Source organism: Ailuropoda melanoleuca, chromosome 4, assembly GCF_002007445.2.
Source record: "Ailuropoda melanoleuca isolate Jingjing chromosome 4, ASM200744v2, whole genome shotgun sequence".
Lineage (NCBI taxonomy): Eukaryota > Metazoa > Chordata > Mammalia > Carnivora > Ursidae > Ailuropoda > Ailuropoda melanoleuca.
Genome location: NC_048221.1, coordinates 110,706,287 through 110,721,349, shown reverse-complemented (window position 1 = coordinate 110,721,349; position 15,063 = coordinate 110,706,287). Strand labels below are relative to the sequence as shown.

Genomic DNA, 15,063 nt, shown 5'->3' with positions numbered 1-15,063 from the left:
TCCTTTCAAAGCCTGACCTAACACGGATCCCCGGGTGGCTCAGTCCATGAAGCGTCTGCCTTCGGCTCAGGTCATGATCCCAGGGTCCTGGGATTGAGCCCCGCATCAGGCTCCCTGCTCGATGGAGAGCCTGTTCTCCCTCTCCCTCTGCCTGCCGCTCCCCTTGCTTGTGTGCTCTCTCTCTGCCAAATAAATAAATAAAATTTTTAAAAAGTAAATATAAATAAATAAATAAATAAAACATGACATAGTAGCCTCAGAGAGGGTAAAGAAATTCCCCTGAGGTCACACAGCACATAGACAGCAGGACCAGACCAGGACACAAGCCAGGGCTGAGTCTTCGACCTGCTTTCTCCTCCATGTCACACTCCACAGGACAAGACAGGGGGTTGGGCCCTGAGCCCACGGAGGAAGTGCTCCAGCTGTGACTCACCTGGCGGCCTTCCTGACAGGCAAGCAGCTGGCCTTCAGGCCTGCACTCACATCTTCCCACAGCCTGGACACAGGATTCCCAGCAGCCAACCAAGGCCAAAGAATAGCCGCAGTCATTGCTTCTCCCTCTTCAATCAGAAGAGAGTGACGAGCTTCCAGAGTTCTACCTGGAATTAGAGATGGATAAGGACTATCAACGTCAGGTGGGTTTAAGTCAAGATGGACTCCTGGGAAGAGAGGAGATCATGGCCAGCTTTACCAAGCAATGAAATTCTTTGTGCATTGAGAAGGAAGAAAACCCCAGAGCAGAGAAGAAACCGATCAAAGGTTGGAGAAGTGAATTGACCACTGTGGGGAGTGGGGTGGGGGGAGCCCTAGGGCTGACACACTCCCTGAGGCTCAAGGACCATCTGCATTTCTCCCATCCAGAGCTCAGAATCCCAGATCCTGGAGGGGGCTGCAGGAGCCCTCCTCATGCAGTCTACTCCACATTCCTCACATTCTTTACGCTCAATTAAGGAGAAATAATCAGGGGAGCAAGCAAGGCCGCAGCAGGGCAGCCATGCCCCACGCTGGCGGCATCACGTGTGCGGAAACAGCCCCCCTCGGTCCAGCCATGCCAGACCTCAGATGAAGGGGCCTTACGGGGATGAGGGAAGCCAGCGGCCAGGACCAGGGTGTCTCTCTGAGCTCCACAGAGACAAAAGAACGTGGAGGAGGTGGGTGGGGGTGTGGGATCAGGAGAGAAAAGATGAGAAGGCCACGTCAGAGCAGAGGGAAGATGTGCAGCCAGAAGGCCTCGGCCATCCATTTCTAAATCGCGTTACCACTTTAACGAAACCAAACCACAGCGTTGTGTCGCCATTACCATCGCCATCATCATCCAATGCCCTTTGAGACCCCTCCCGGATGCTTAGAGTGTTCTCACCTTCATCAGTTTAGTGGCATGTGTTGATTAAGTGAGTCATGGGAATAGTACCTCTCTGCCGTGGTCCAAATACACCAGCATTGTCTCAAGGGGATGCCATTCTTCACCCCAGGGCAACGTGCATGTTATTTCCTCCTCTTGGACTAAACAGAAATGGTCATCCAAGCAAACTCCTACTCCCTCTAGCCTCTATCCAAGGGCTGCCTCTGCCCCTACTCCTAAACCTCACCCCCTCAAAAGCCTTCCCTGACATCCCCGGCAGACGAGATCTCCTCTGGGCTCCTCCTTCCCCTGGTACCTGTAACCAGGACAGATCTTATGCTGTTTTGTAATTTTTGGTATCTGTGCCTATATCCCCCCCCCCAGAATAAGTAACAACTAAATGAACTCTCATTATTTAATGAGTATGTTCTATGTGCCAGGCACTGTGTTAGCACTTGATACATGACCTGCTTTAATCCTTTTAAGATCCCTAGAGGTCATCATCATCATTATGCCCAATTTACCTATGAGGAAGTCAAGATTTAGAAAAGTTAAGTAACTTGTCCAAAGTGACCCAGCTAGTAAATCAAGCAGGGGGACCTTGAACATAGGATCATAAAATGCCAAAACCCATGCTATTATCCTAACAGAGATGTTTGAGGACAGGGCCCATATTTGGCCTTGCTCACCACTATACTGCAAAGAACAGGTGATCAATATAGGATGAATGGATGGACAATGTGGGCTCTGCCGTCTCAGCAGTGCAACTGAGCCACAAGCTCTCTCTTCCCAATTCCCTTATCAATGGATCAAATTTGCAAGACGATGTGTTAGACCAAAGACCCATTCCATGCTCCTTCTTGGGTCTACTATTAGGACACACTCTGTGGCCACTCTGGGGTCTCAGTCCATGGTCAGAGGTATGGGCCACTTTATTATCAGGGCAGGACTCAGTCTGGTCCTAGCATGAGGATCAGTTTGCGGCCGGTGTATGTTGGGGGGAGGTGTGTGTCTGAGGAAGGGAACACCTCTCTGCCAAGCTGACCCGCAGCCGAATAGATAATGGACAGTTCTCGAGCCAGAGTGCCCTGTCGCTCCGCACTTAGAAGCGGAGGGAGAAATGTGTGAGAGGAACTGGGCGTGTGGGATAGCGCAGGGTGGAGTGCCCTGGGAACGCGGGTGAGGAGATGTGCCCCCCTAAGCGAGCGTCGGGTACGCTTTGTGAGTCCCACATATGTGGTAGTGTGCGGTGTGGCACATGTGTGTGCTGTATGTGTGGTGGGGCGACAGGGGCTGGTAGAGTGTGGGAGAGACGAGCACACACACCTGTAATAACATTGGCTTCAGACGCTAGGAGAGAAGAAATTCCCCCAACTGTTTTATCAGAGCCGAAGTTACTAAATTACGTTGTTGTTTTAAATTTGAGCTTCTCTGCCTGCAAACAGGGGGATCTCAGGTTCACGAGCTTAATGCTTGGCTGGGCCTGGAGCTCCACTTCCCCACCCAACCCGGGCTCCCAGAGCTCCCAGGCCTGAAGAACAAAAGTCTTCTCTCCCAGGGCTTTGAAGTGGAAACACTAACTGCTCCCTTTAATTAGAAAGAAACCCCCTATTGTTCCTGCTTTATTACTGATGGATGAAGACGTTGGTGTGGGGGGGTGGGATTCTGAAGAGCAGGGGTGGGATGGGGGAGGAGTAGAGGGGACACAAAAATCTCTATTTAAAATAGACAATCTCCACACTCAGTCTCCATGCACCAAGGCAGACCTCTTTGTCCACACAATCAACCAAGACTTTACAGGGCCTCAGCCTTTGATTAGATGTTATGGGAAATGGGCAAGACAGGGTCTCAGCCCTCAAAGAGTTTATAATCTAGGTAAAGGAGGCAGGCAGGGGGGTAAGAAATAAAAGAGAATCAGTACTGCGAAATATAAGCACAAAGAATTTAGAGTACATGGAACAGAGAGATAGTCCCATGAGACAACCTCCTAAGAAACTTCTGGGGCGGTGGGGGGTGGCTAGGGACTTGAGCTGGATGCTACGGAGTGGAGAAAATTGACAGCGAGAAGGAGAAGCTACAGGAGAAGGGGTTCCCACTCCAAGCAGGGTAAATGGGACCGGGAAAAAGCACAGAAGCAGGAAGTGGGACAGCTTCTTTGGAGGACAGTATGGAAATGGGTCTGTTGGTAGAAGAGGGTGTGTGCAGGGAGGCTATGGGAAATTAGGTGCATAGAGCAGACGTAACAGAGGAGTGGAAGACTTTGAAAGCACATAAGGGAGCAGGGCCTTGATGAGATAATTAGGGAGCCATTGAACTTTCTTGAGCAGGGGAGTGGCCTGATAAAACGTGGCCCTTGGGGAGATTAATCTGGCAGCCCCCCTGCAAGAAGGCATGGAGGGAAGGGGAGCAAAGGAGGGAAGCCAGCTGGGGAGCTCCTGAGGAAGCCCAGTAATGATGGCTTAGACGGAGGTGATGGCAGTGGGATCAGGAAAGAAAAGGTGAGTCTGGGATAGATTTCAAAGAAAGGAAAAGATGTGTTGACAGAATAGATATAAGAGGATAAAGGAGTGGGATGAGTCAAAGACACCTCTAAGATCTCCAGTCTGGGAGACTAGGAGGGTTGTGGAGGGGAAAAAGGGTAGAAGCCCTCTATGGGAAGTGTGGGGCCAGAGGAGTTAATAAACAAAACCCCCCAAAAGCTTCACACTCCCTTCCAGAGCCAGGAGATGTCCTGAACCTGGTAGCAATTCCAGGGCAAGAGAGCCCTGTTCCCTGACAATGGGAACACCATTAACGAAAACAACTTTAATGCAATCTTTTTTTCATGCACTTCAAAGCAGTTCACATTTGCACCTCATTTGATCCTCAAAATAACCACAGTCGGTATCATTATCCCCATTTTGCAGATGAAAAAACTGAGGCACAGAAAGACTAAACAACTTGCTCTAAATCACACAACTAGATAAGGGCAGAGCTGGAAGCAGAAGCCTTCTGGCTTTTGGCTCAGAACCCCTCCCAGTGCCTGTTGGCAGCCTAGGAGATGGGTGGGGCCTGGAGCTGCGTGTGCCCTGAGTCACCGGGGGCAAGGAGTCTGGGGCTCAGAGAAGGGTCCACCCCGGACTTCAACAGCACCTCCAGCCTGCTCCTCACACTCACATAGGGCGTAAGTCGGGAGCCCAGGGTTGGAAACGCCAAGTCTAATCAGACCTCACAAGCCCACAGATGGTTTGAATCAATGTGCTACCTTGATAGGAATAATGAGGAGTCCTGAAGACAGTCTTATGCCAGCTCTGTCTGTCTGGACAGAGAACCATATCTTGCATAAGAATTTCCCCATCCAGGGTCCCATCACCCACCAGACCAGGTCCCACATCACACCTGCTCCCCAGACCCCACCAGCAGAACCACCCACAGATTTTCCAAAAACTTTGGCCTCCAGTTCTGATTTGACAAACTCTGACTTCTTAGGCTTTTCTTGAGGCTGAAAATGGTTCCTAGGGAGAAACAGGTGACCACAGATTTCAAGGCCGGGCAGGGGCTGTGAGGCAATATGGTAGGGTGGATGGACCTGGATCTAGAGAAATGAAGAACCAGACAAATGTCCCACCCACTTCCTGGCAGAAAGAGTATTTCCAATGTGCATTGTTTCATTCAATCAACATGACAAACGTCATCATGACATTTCCTTTGATGGGATACCTGACCTATGGCACCACAATCTCATGGAGTTAATCAGTCTATAAGGTCACAGACTCCCAGCAACCTACGATCTAGAAAAACCTCTCCTCTTACTGTGGGAGCCCATCGGAGCCAGGACCCCAGAATGGCAGCAGTGGCCGTTCCCCAGGGAAAGCTCAGACTTAGGATCTCAACCCCCCCCCCAAGGGTGGTCTGTGGGCAGGGACCTACTTTAATGTAATTTGGTCCTGGCCCCACCCCTTGCCTAGCCAAGCTTAATTTGAAGCTTAAAATACAATGAAGTTAATTTTTAAAAACATTTCATTGAGTTCCATGAGACCCCTATTAATTTTATTGTTTCAATAAAGCATTTATTTAATTGTCTCCAGAAGGGCCCTGTTAAATGCACAGATGTTACCTGAGTCAGAAGGGAGGGAGCTGGAAGTCTTCCCCCCCCCACCTCTCCCGTTAGCACATTAGCGGGATTCTGTTATTGGATTAACTGATTGTCACCTTAAAAGTCACAAATGGAGCCCTGAGGGAATGAGACACAAGGTAGGTAAATTCTGGGGAGCAGTTCTGGTCACAGTTGCAGAAAGCAGCAAGCCAGGCTCATGATCAAGAGGCTGGGTTTGGGGGCGCCTGGGTGGCCCAGAGTTCTGGGATCGAGCCCCATGTCAGGCTCCTCTGCAGGAAGCCTGTTTCTTCCTCTCCCACTCCCCCTGCTTTGTTCCCTCTCTTGCTGGCTGTCTCTCTCTCTCTGTCAAATAAATAAATAAAATCTTTAAAAAAAAAAAAAAAGAGGCTGGGTTTGGGTAAGACAAAAAGAGAGCATTTTTTTTTTCTGCCGTGGAGGAGACACCTGTTATTCAGCCTAGGCACAAGGCTGACAATCCTGAAGAAGATCAGAGAACAGCCCCATCAGTAGCTGTCTGTCTGCCATCTAGACCAGAGGAGGGAATGGGCTCAGCTTGAGTCCATGAAAGATCAGGGGAACACCACACTCAGTCCTTCCACGATTATATCCTGAGTACCTGCTATATGCTGCCACTACTTTGAGCTCTGAGGACACAGCGGTGAACAAAACAGAGCCCCTGCTCTCCTGGTGCGTACATTCTAATGAGGGGACACACGAACAACAGAAAATATAACAGACCTATCAAGATAATTTCAGACAATAAGTGCTCTGAGAACAACACAGATAATTTGGTAGACAGTGGTCAGATAAGGCCTGTGATAAGACACTCCAAGCAAGACCTGAATACATGGAGGAGGAGCTAACCACAGGAGGGTCTGAGAGAAGAGTTTTCTGGGCAGAGGGAACAGCAAGTGCAAAGATCCTGGGGCCCCGTTTTGAGAAGAGAATTACCAAATGAATAAGTAATCAAAGGAGCATGATCTGGGGAGAGACCCAGAAGACCCTCTAATGTAAGAATATGTCAAGAAATCATCTCAGGGCAGAGTCCGTCATTCATCTTTGTGTCCCTGGTTATTTGTTTGGTGTCTGGCACAGAATAGATGATCAATAAATGTAGGATCGAAGGAGGAAGGAATGAGAGGAAGGGTAAGACTGAACAGTTAGAGGGAACTTCATTTAGTCGGATTTTTTTCTTAGTCAACAACCAATTAAAACAGAAAGGGGGGGGAAGAGCTGAGTCTACACACTAGGTCATTCGTTACTGAGCCAGGGAGCGCCCAGGGGAAGGCAGGCACAGGGGGTATACATCTGCACTCATCTAGGAGATCAAAATGTAACTGAAGAAACAGGGGTAGAAATCACTCCTAAAATTATTATAGGCCCCGATTTATAGCTTAAGCTGTGCTTTTGCACACATTTCCGGTTTCTAACAGATTCACAAAATAGAAAATAACACTATTAGTCAATATTTAATGAATCGCCTCTGGGCCCTGGCACCGTGCTAGGTGATGGGGATATCCTGGGAACGGAAATCAAACAAGGCCCTGCTTTCATGGACTATATAGCTCAGAGTCGACAGATGTCAACCAAACGACACAGTGAGAGAAATTACAACCACAATGAGTGTTGCAATGGATAGGTACAAAGGATTGCAAGCACCCATACTGGGGGTGATCAGGAAAGGCTTCCTTGGGGTGATGTCTTAGGAGCTGAGCTCTAAGGATGAGTGGAGTCACTAGGTAAAGAGGGCAGACAGGAGTGTTCCAAGCAGAGGAAACAGCAAGTGAAAGGAGAGAGCAAGGTGCAAATGAGAAGCAGGGGAGGGTAAGTGGGTCCTGAGCACAGATGGGGAGGCAGGGCACAGTGAAGGGGGGAGTGGGAGTGGACAAGACTCTAGTATGGGGGACCCCAGCACAGAAGAAAGTTTGTCTTTGGCCTACAGGAAACCAGAAGCCAATGGAGGTTTTAAGTTATCTTCAAAGACTTGAAGGGCTGTCCTGAGGAACATGGTTTGGATTTACTATAATCAAATAGTGTCTAGACCACCTGTGAGAAAATGAGCTTGTCCATCATGAGAGTGGGGCAGTGGGTGGCTATTTGAATCTCAGGGAGAGGTCCTCCTTTGCTCAGGAGCCTGGGCAGCATCGATGACTTCAACTTTTTCACCATCAAGGGTCCCTTTTACTCATCCTGCTGCCCCTACAAACTCCAGAGTTTTTAGAGTCTACCTCCCAAGACACGTTAACATAACATAATTTTCTCCCATTTTTCTTAATGAACAACCAATGTCATTCAGCAGGACAAGAAAGGCAAGGCTGATAGAGTTCTGGTCACAGACAAAGAAATTCAATGTTTCCTTTGCACAAACTTATGAAATATGTATGATTTCCTATAGGCTTTCTGAACTATTGACAATAGCTCCCCACTCCCCAGCACACTTACAGACTGGAGATCTGTCGGCTCTAGGCTGGGAACTACTCTTCTATGGTCATACCCAAGGTCTCCTCCAACCAGGGTACTCTGAGCCACGAAGTATAGCTTTCTAGTGTTCAGACATCTGGGGAAGGAGCAATAAACGTGAACTAAAACGATCAGGGAAGGGCTTGCTGAAACAAAGAAAGCCTTGAGATGGGCCTTGAAGAATGGGCAAGCTTTGGATAGGTGGGGAAAGGGTGTTGTCAGGCAGGAGCAGCAGAATGTTCTCTAAGACTGGTGAAGGAACCAGCCACGCTGGAGCATGGAGTCAGGAAGTATTTGTGGATACAAGAATAGAAAAAGTTGGTCGTAACTGACATTAAATGCCAAGCTGAATTATCCTCCAAATGACGGGGAGTCATCGAAGATTTTAGAACAGGAAAATGATGTGTTGGAAGCAGTGTTCTTGGCAGATGAATCTGGTGCCCATACATGCTTCGAGGTGGGAGGGGGACGTCGAGGGGACCCAATCAACAGACCAGATGTGAGGGGAAGAGCCTGGACTGGGGAGGATGGCAGTGAGGAAATAAAGGAGCAAATCCAAGAGACATTTTTTTTTTTTAAAGCCCAGGACTTGAACTTGAGTTTGGAAGCACCGGAGGGACTGTGAGGCATCTTGGAGCGGGCTGGTACAGAAATGAGACAGTCACCAGGGGAAGTTCATGGGAGTGGGGGAGATGGTGAATGCATGGGGCGTCTTAGGGAGTTTTTACTCCCTCCATCCTCCACAGTGGCTACCTCTGCAATGGGGCTGGAGGGGCAGGCAAGGTGGCTTTCGCATCTTATGATATATAATCTCCTTTAATGGAGGGATTTTGTGTAATTTTTACTTCCTTTTTTGTGCTTTTTGAGATTTCTCAAATAATTATTTTAATTCCCTACAGACTCCCAAAGTCTCTTTAACCCTTTGTAAAATATCACTGGTGATCTGCTCCCTCTCCCCTGCAGGGAAGGGGAAGGACAGAATGATTCACAGGGTCTGCTGGGGTCTCTGAAAAACACATCGTAGGGGTCTAGTCTCTACTCCTGAGTCTGTGGGTCTCCCTATAGGTGAGCGGGGAGGGCTGTTCAATGTACCTCTTTCTGCGGCTCCCTCCTTCTCTCCTCACTGCCCCCTGCCCCAGCAGAGCCTACCTCTGCCCTTTAAAGGCTCAAATATCATCAGACAGCCATCTTCCCCGTCAGATAGCAATGCCAGGTTTGGAAAGACTGACCTTGGGATTTTTACAGCTGAAATCGGCCCAGCCGGGCCCAGCCCATGAACTAAACTACAGGCAGCAGGACCCAACCTAGAAGAGCACGAGTTCTGCATGCACAGGCATCCAGGTCCGAAACCCAGCTCTGCCACCGGTTACCCAACCTCTCGGTATGTCAATCTTCTCATCTTGAAAATTGGAGATAATAATAGTATTTATTTCCTAGAGGCATTAAGTGGATCAAACCATGATGAAAGGCATTTAATAAGTGTGCTCTATCATTAGTATTAATACGAACAATAAAATAATAAAACTTTATGACAGAACTCTGTTGCCTGGAGACAAAGATAACCTTAATACACTTCCATCTTTGGTTCCCACTGGTGGCATTTATTTGCCTCTCTCCATCTCCATGCCGACTGGAATTTTCTTTTCCCAAACCAACAAAGAGCAGAGAAAAAACCTAAATCAGGGCCTGAGTCACTGCTTGCTCATTTCATGCTGGGCTGCTCTGCCCGTTAAAGATGTTTGTGACATTCGACAGATCCCTTAACCTCATGAGCCCCAATTCCCTCCTGTATAAAACAGGTGTGACAATACTGACCTCGTACTGTGGGTCAAGGGGCTAGATAGTTCCTGGAGCACAGCAGGCTTTCAGTTCAAGGTAGTTTTCTGTCGGGGCTCCAGGTAAGGGCCAGTTCTTTCCTGCCGGCCCACCCCAGACCCTCCCTTGGTATGAGTCCCTGATGGTTTGGAGGGAATCTTCCCAATTACACCAGAAGCTCCTGAGGGCACAAACAGGGCCAAGCTCCCCTGAACTATTAGGAGCTGTCTTCCACCCAGGACCTGGTCCAAGCCAGGCTCCAGGCAGCCAGGGAAGAGGAAGAGGACTGTCAGCCCTCTAGAGGTCCAGAACCAGATGCACAAACTCAACAGCCTCTCTGTCTTCCTCTTTTCTCTCCAATTTCCAAACCACAGCCCTGAGGTTGCTTGAAAAGAACTGGTTCTATTTGACAAGGGCCTAGAAGGGAAGTTGCCCCATGCACCCTCAGGATGCATTTGGCTTGGTCAGAGCAGATGTAATGTGTTAGATCCAATCACCCAGTCCCCATGTTCCATTCCCATCCCTCTCCAATGCAAAGGCCTCTGGACAAAGGCAAGGGTCTCCCTTCACCACCCCCTGCCACCAGAGTCCATCCCTCATCCAGTAGTGATCCAATGGTCAACTCTCCATTCGCCTACTAGCTTCTCCATCTGCCCCAGGAACAAAGGCCCTGGAGTTCAGCTCTCTCAGAATCTCAGTTCTGGGCTGGGTCCAACACCGAGGCAGCCCCCTTGCTACTTCCCCCAGGTAATGGCTCTAAACAGGTACCTCTCAGCCTTCTCTGTCGTCCCCCAACCCCCAGCTCCTCCAATCAAAGGAAGCAGTGTAAGAGGAGGACACATGTCTCAGCCAACCAGGAAAGGGAGAGAAAGGGAAGCTGTCATAGAGCATCTCTCTGGGCTGATAGGTGAGGCTGAGCAGGAGGGAGGATGGAGAAGGAAAGAGCCCTGTTCAGGGAGGGAGCCTAGAGGGACTCGGGACCCCCGACCCAGAGGCCCAGACCCAGCGAGACCAGCCTGGGCAGCGAGAGCTCTGAGAGGCTACAAAGCCTTTCGGTTGCTAAGGTCCTGGAGGGCCTCACCCTCTGACAGGGTCATGGAGTCATAATGGCTCACGTTCGCATCTTGGGACCCACACAGAGGAACTAAGCTCTTTTCCAGAAACGAGTAGAAAGATCTCTCCTGAGTCACAGCTTTCCGTCTCTTTGTCTGACTATCCTTCTCAGGATTCAGGGCTTTTGTCTCTGCCTCCCTGTCTCTGCATCGTTGTCTATCTTGTCTCTTCTCTTTCTCCCTCTGCCCCCATCTCTGTCTCAGATCATTTCTTGGGGACTCTGCCTTGGGGCTCCCGCTCTCCAGTGTGTAGGAAACCTGACCTTCATCATCTGTTTTTTATATTTTGGAAAGTCAGCTTCACTTCCTACCTGAGGGAAGTGGGGGTGGGAGAGCAGCTTGCCTGGCTCCACCCCTTTCTCTCCCCCCTCCTCTCCTGAATACATCCCCTCCCCCAGCTTCTTGCCCCAGGGTCTTGCTCTCAGTCACTTTGGCATCGGTCAGGCCCTGATTAGTGGTCTTCCTTCCACAACTCACTGTGGGTTGGGGGAGGCAGGGAGGCCTCTTCTGATCAACTGACCACTGGTTTGCTGATTTGGAAAAAAGTGAAAATTCCAGGCACCATGAAAGCCTGGGAGGCTGAGAGATTTCACCAGTGGAAACCAGGATGGAAGTAAAGTCACTTCTGCCTCTGGGCAGAGTTACAGTGGACACAGACGTTTGTTTCATATTACTGTGAATACTAGAGATAGACCACACATCCTGAGGGCTTGCCCTGTGCCCAGCACTTTACATGTCTTTGCATATCATCACTCAACAACTTCACATGGTAGGTACCACTGTTTTCTCCCATTTTCTTCATGAGAAAACTCGACACAGGTTACCTACCTTGCCCAAGCTAACTCAGCTAATGAGCTTTGAACCCCAGTTTCTCTGATTCCAAGTCCCGAGCTCTCGACTCTACGTCCAAGTTTCCAAGACCAGAGAAATGTATTTTGTACATTTTTTTAAAAGAAATAAATCCACAGAAGTCTAAGAATATACCTTCAAGATCCCCGGGACCCAGGGATCCCTGTTGAAGCATTGTGTGTAACTCACTACTTTCCAGGAAACCTAGAAAAACCAGCTCGCAAAAACGGAGAGGCTAGAAGAGAGCATTTCAGGAAGGAGGCACTGGGAGGGCAACCTGGGAAAACACGGATGATGGCTGCAAGTCAGGACACAGCAGGCACCGGGCTGGGGAAGTCTGGCTCTGTGCAGGGAAATGAAAAGGGGCCAACAGGGCTGGGGGGAGGGCTGGGGCAGCTCATGGAGGCCCAACAGCCCAGTTCAGTTTATCCTCCAGCTTTTCAAGCAGGAGAATAATACTCCGAAAGAGGTGTTTAAGACCTGGCTGGAGGTTAAAGGGAGACAATCGAGAGGGCTGCTGAGAGGTTGGTATCACAGTCCTGGCAGCCCAGGACCACCTGACAAAACAGGCAGACAGGAGGTATCTACAAGACATTTCCAGAGAAATCTAGCATTTTGGAGTCTGAACCATGTGCCTCCTTCCCAAGGATTGCTATCCAAGTTAGCCTTTGGGTTGGGTAGGGGTGTGACAGGCAGAGGGAGAAGCAGGAAAACGTGGTGTGTCTGCAGCACTGAGCCTTCACGCTAGCAGATACTCTGGTCTGAGGGCGGCTGTGGCCCTGAGTGACATCTGGAGGAAGGCTCTCTTGTGAAGATGGCATTCAGGACTCAAAGCTGGACACTGACCTGAGGAGGCGGCTGGCCCTGCCAGTCTCCAGGACAGGGCAGGTGGGCATACTACAGACCCGAGCTGGAAGTGGAAGCGATGTTTTGTGTCTTTTTCAATTCTTTGAAATGATGATTCTTCTCCCTGGGTGGCAAAAAAGGAAAAAAAAAAAAAAAAGCAAACAAGCAGAATTTGGTTAAGAACTCAAGAACTCCCAATTCAGAAACTCTAATCTGTCCAAAAGTGCAATCCCTTTTTTTCAGAGGCCAAAAACCTACTTCCATCAAAGATTGTATATGTCTGTGTGTCTGAGAGCTGGCGGGGGAGACAGAGTGGGTATGAGGAGAGAGTTGAATCGCCTTTGTTCCTGTGTGTGAAGCTACCGCTCTGTGGGCTTATACATGTGAATTGTATGTACATTTGTGCCTGTTTCTCAGGCCCCTGTGCGCACTGAACTATCAAACCATAATAGAAACACTGAAGCTTGGCAAAGATATCACAGGAATAATTATCTAATTTCAGAACATGTTATTATAATACCTACTTGATGTGTAACAAACTTAACATGTTCGTGCTATATTCACCAACTCTAAGTTAGAGACTCACAATGCCGAGTCCTATCTCAGGGGGCTTCTCAAGACCATAGAGCAGAGCAGGCCCCAGAGAAAGTTCTTTAAGGAATATCCACCCCCCCAACCCCCATCCCCCACTCCATGGCTTCCTCCTGGATGCAGAGGTTTGGCTGGCGAGGTATGAGGAGATTGCTGGAAAAGGGGCAGAGCCTATCTTGGGTGGCAACTCTGTCCCTCCCAGAATCCCCAGTCCTCCCCAGTAGAGGAGCTCCTGGAACTGGGAAGAGAACAGCCATCTTGGGGTCACCGAGGCAGATAGGCTTTCCCTGACTCAGCAGTAGGCCAGGGGGCCTCAGGATCTGCAAGCCTCCCTCCTTCCCCAGGGGCTGGGTTGGATTGAGGCTGTGTGAGGAGAATGTTTGCTGTTTGCTGCTGCTCCCTGTTGACTTTAGCCAGTAGCTCTGTTTACAAACCCAGGTTGGTTTTCCCAGCACAGTTAATTAGAACAAAGACATCTGGTGTGAGGGCTGGGGAGGGCATCTGCTCAGAGCATTCCCCCCTCACCCAGCACAGGGCAGAGTGGCTGAACAGGACCAGACCGAACCCACCAAACCCAAGGTTCTCAGGAGAACCGTGGCTTTTCTTATTCTGCCTTTCCCATGCTTGCTCAGTTAGACTGGGCCCCAACGCTCCAGTCTTAGGGGACCCCAAGAGTCAGGGATGGGTGCCCCTACCGCAGTGGAATAGCAGGCTGGAGATCAAAGTCCCAGTCCTCTCCTCTGCCCTTCCATGTCCAAAAGAATCAGGCAGAGATTCCTGTCCCCTCTCTCATCACGGTGACTCTGCATTCTGTAGGAATGCCAGAACTTTCCAGCCCCCTGGAGGAAAATCTTCCCTCCCTGACACCCCCTCAGAGAGGTGTCCTTCTGACACCTCCCTGACTCCTCTCCTGCCAATCTCTGACACTGCGGGGAGGAAAGAGATTAACCAATCCAGAACCAGAGAGAGGCAGGAAGGTGCCCGGGAAGGTGAGAGGTTCTGGGTGGACAGTTCCAGGGCTGTGGGGAAGTGGAGGGCTGGGATGGGGAGGGGCAGCGGCTTATCTCTCCCAGGAGGGGGGAGCTCACTCCAAACAGCTAATGCACTGGCGTGTGAAAGCCCCTCAATTAGCACTAATGATGCAATCAGGGAGGGAGGAGGAGGGACCAGAAGTTCTGGCGGAGTCAGCACCAACTTACACACAGGGTACACACTCCCTTCGGCCGACACAGTGGCCCCTTCAGACACACCAATGCACACACTCCACAGACAGCCTGGACCACACACGTCCGTGGGTACAAATGCACTCTTTGCACAAACTACTAGCATGCATATGGTTCGCGATCCGCTGCTTACTGCGGGGACCCGGGGGAGAAGAGTTCCAATCTAGGGCTTCAGGGCCAAGGAAAATGAGAAACCAGAAAGACTTGGTGGTTGAGGTTGAATAGGGCATCTTCGATTATTCTTCTGATCCCAGAGTTCCCGACCCACGCAGGCTCGCAGGTGCCGGCCTCTCTACGTTCACCTCCCCACACCACCCCCACCCCTTCGCCCCGGGATCCGGGACTGGGCGAGGAACCTCTATCGCCAGCCCGACCGGAGGGAGGCCCTGGGTCCCCGGAGGGAGCTCTGAGATCACACGGACTCCCAGCACCCCGGAGTCAGCTGCTCGTCCCTTCCGGAGCCCGTTACCCGCCGGCTTCACCCCTTTATTTTCTCTCCCCCCCCTCCCGGCCGGCTCCGTTATCCGCCTCCTGGTCCCGTTATCCGGCAGCCCCGACCCCGTTATCCGCCCTCGCGCCGGGCCCGGAGCTCCCGCGCGTCGCGGGGTCGCCGCCGCCCCCTCCCCCTCTCGCGGCCGAGCTCGGGGGCCCACGGGCTGGGTAGGGCCGGAGCCGCCTCCGCGCCGCTTCCCAGGCCGGGACGGCCGCGGGAGGAGGTCCCGCTGTCAG

The 15,063-nt window shown here is 50.6% G+C and overlaps 1 long non-coding RNA gene across 1 annotated transcript; it reads right to left on the bottom strand.

Annotated features, from left to right (window-relative positions):
• Positions 1 to 342: 342 nt before the first annotated feature.
• LOC117802025 lies at positions 343 to 15,020 on the bottom strand. The gene is made up of 3 exons (XR_004625030.1): positions 13,807 to 15,020; positions 12,521 to 12,644; positions 343 to 599 (listed from the first exon to the last, which is right to left on the bottom strand). It is a non-coding gene; the product is annotated as an uncharacterized LOC117802025 (long non-coding RNA).
• Positions 15,021 to 15,063: the final 43 nt, after the last annotated feature.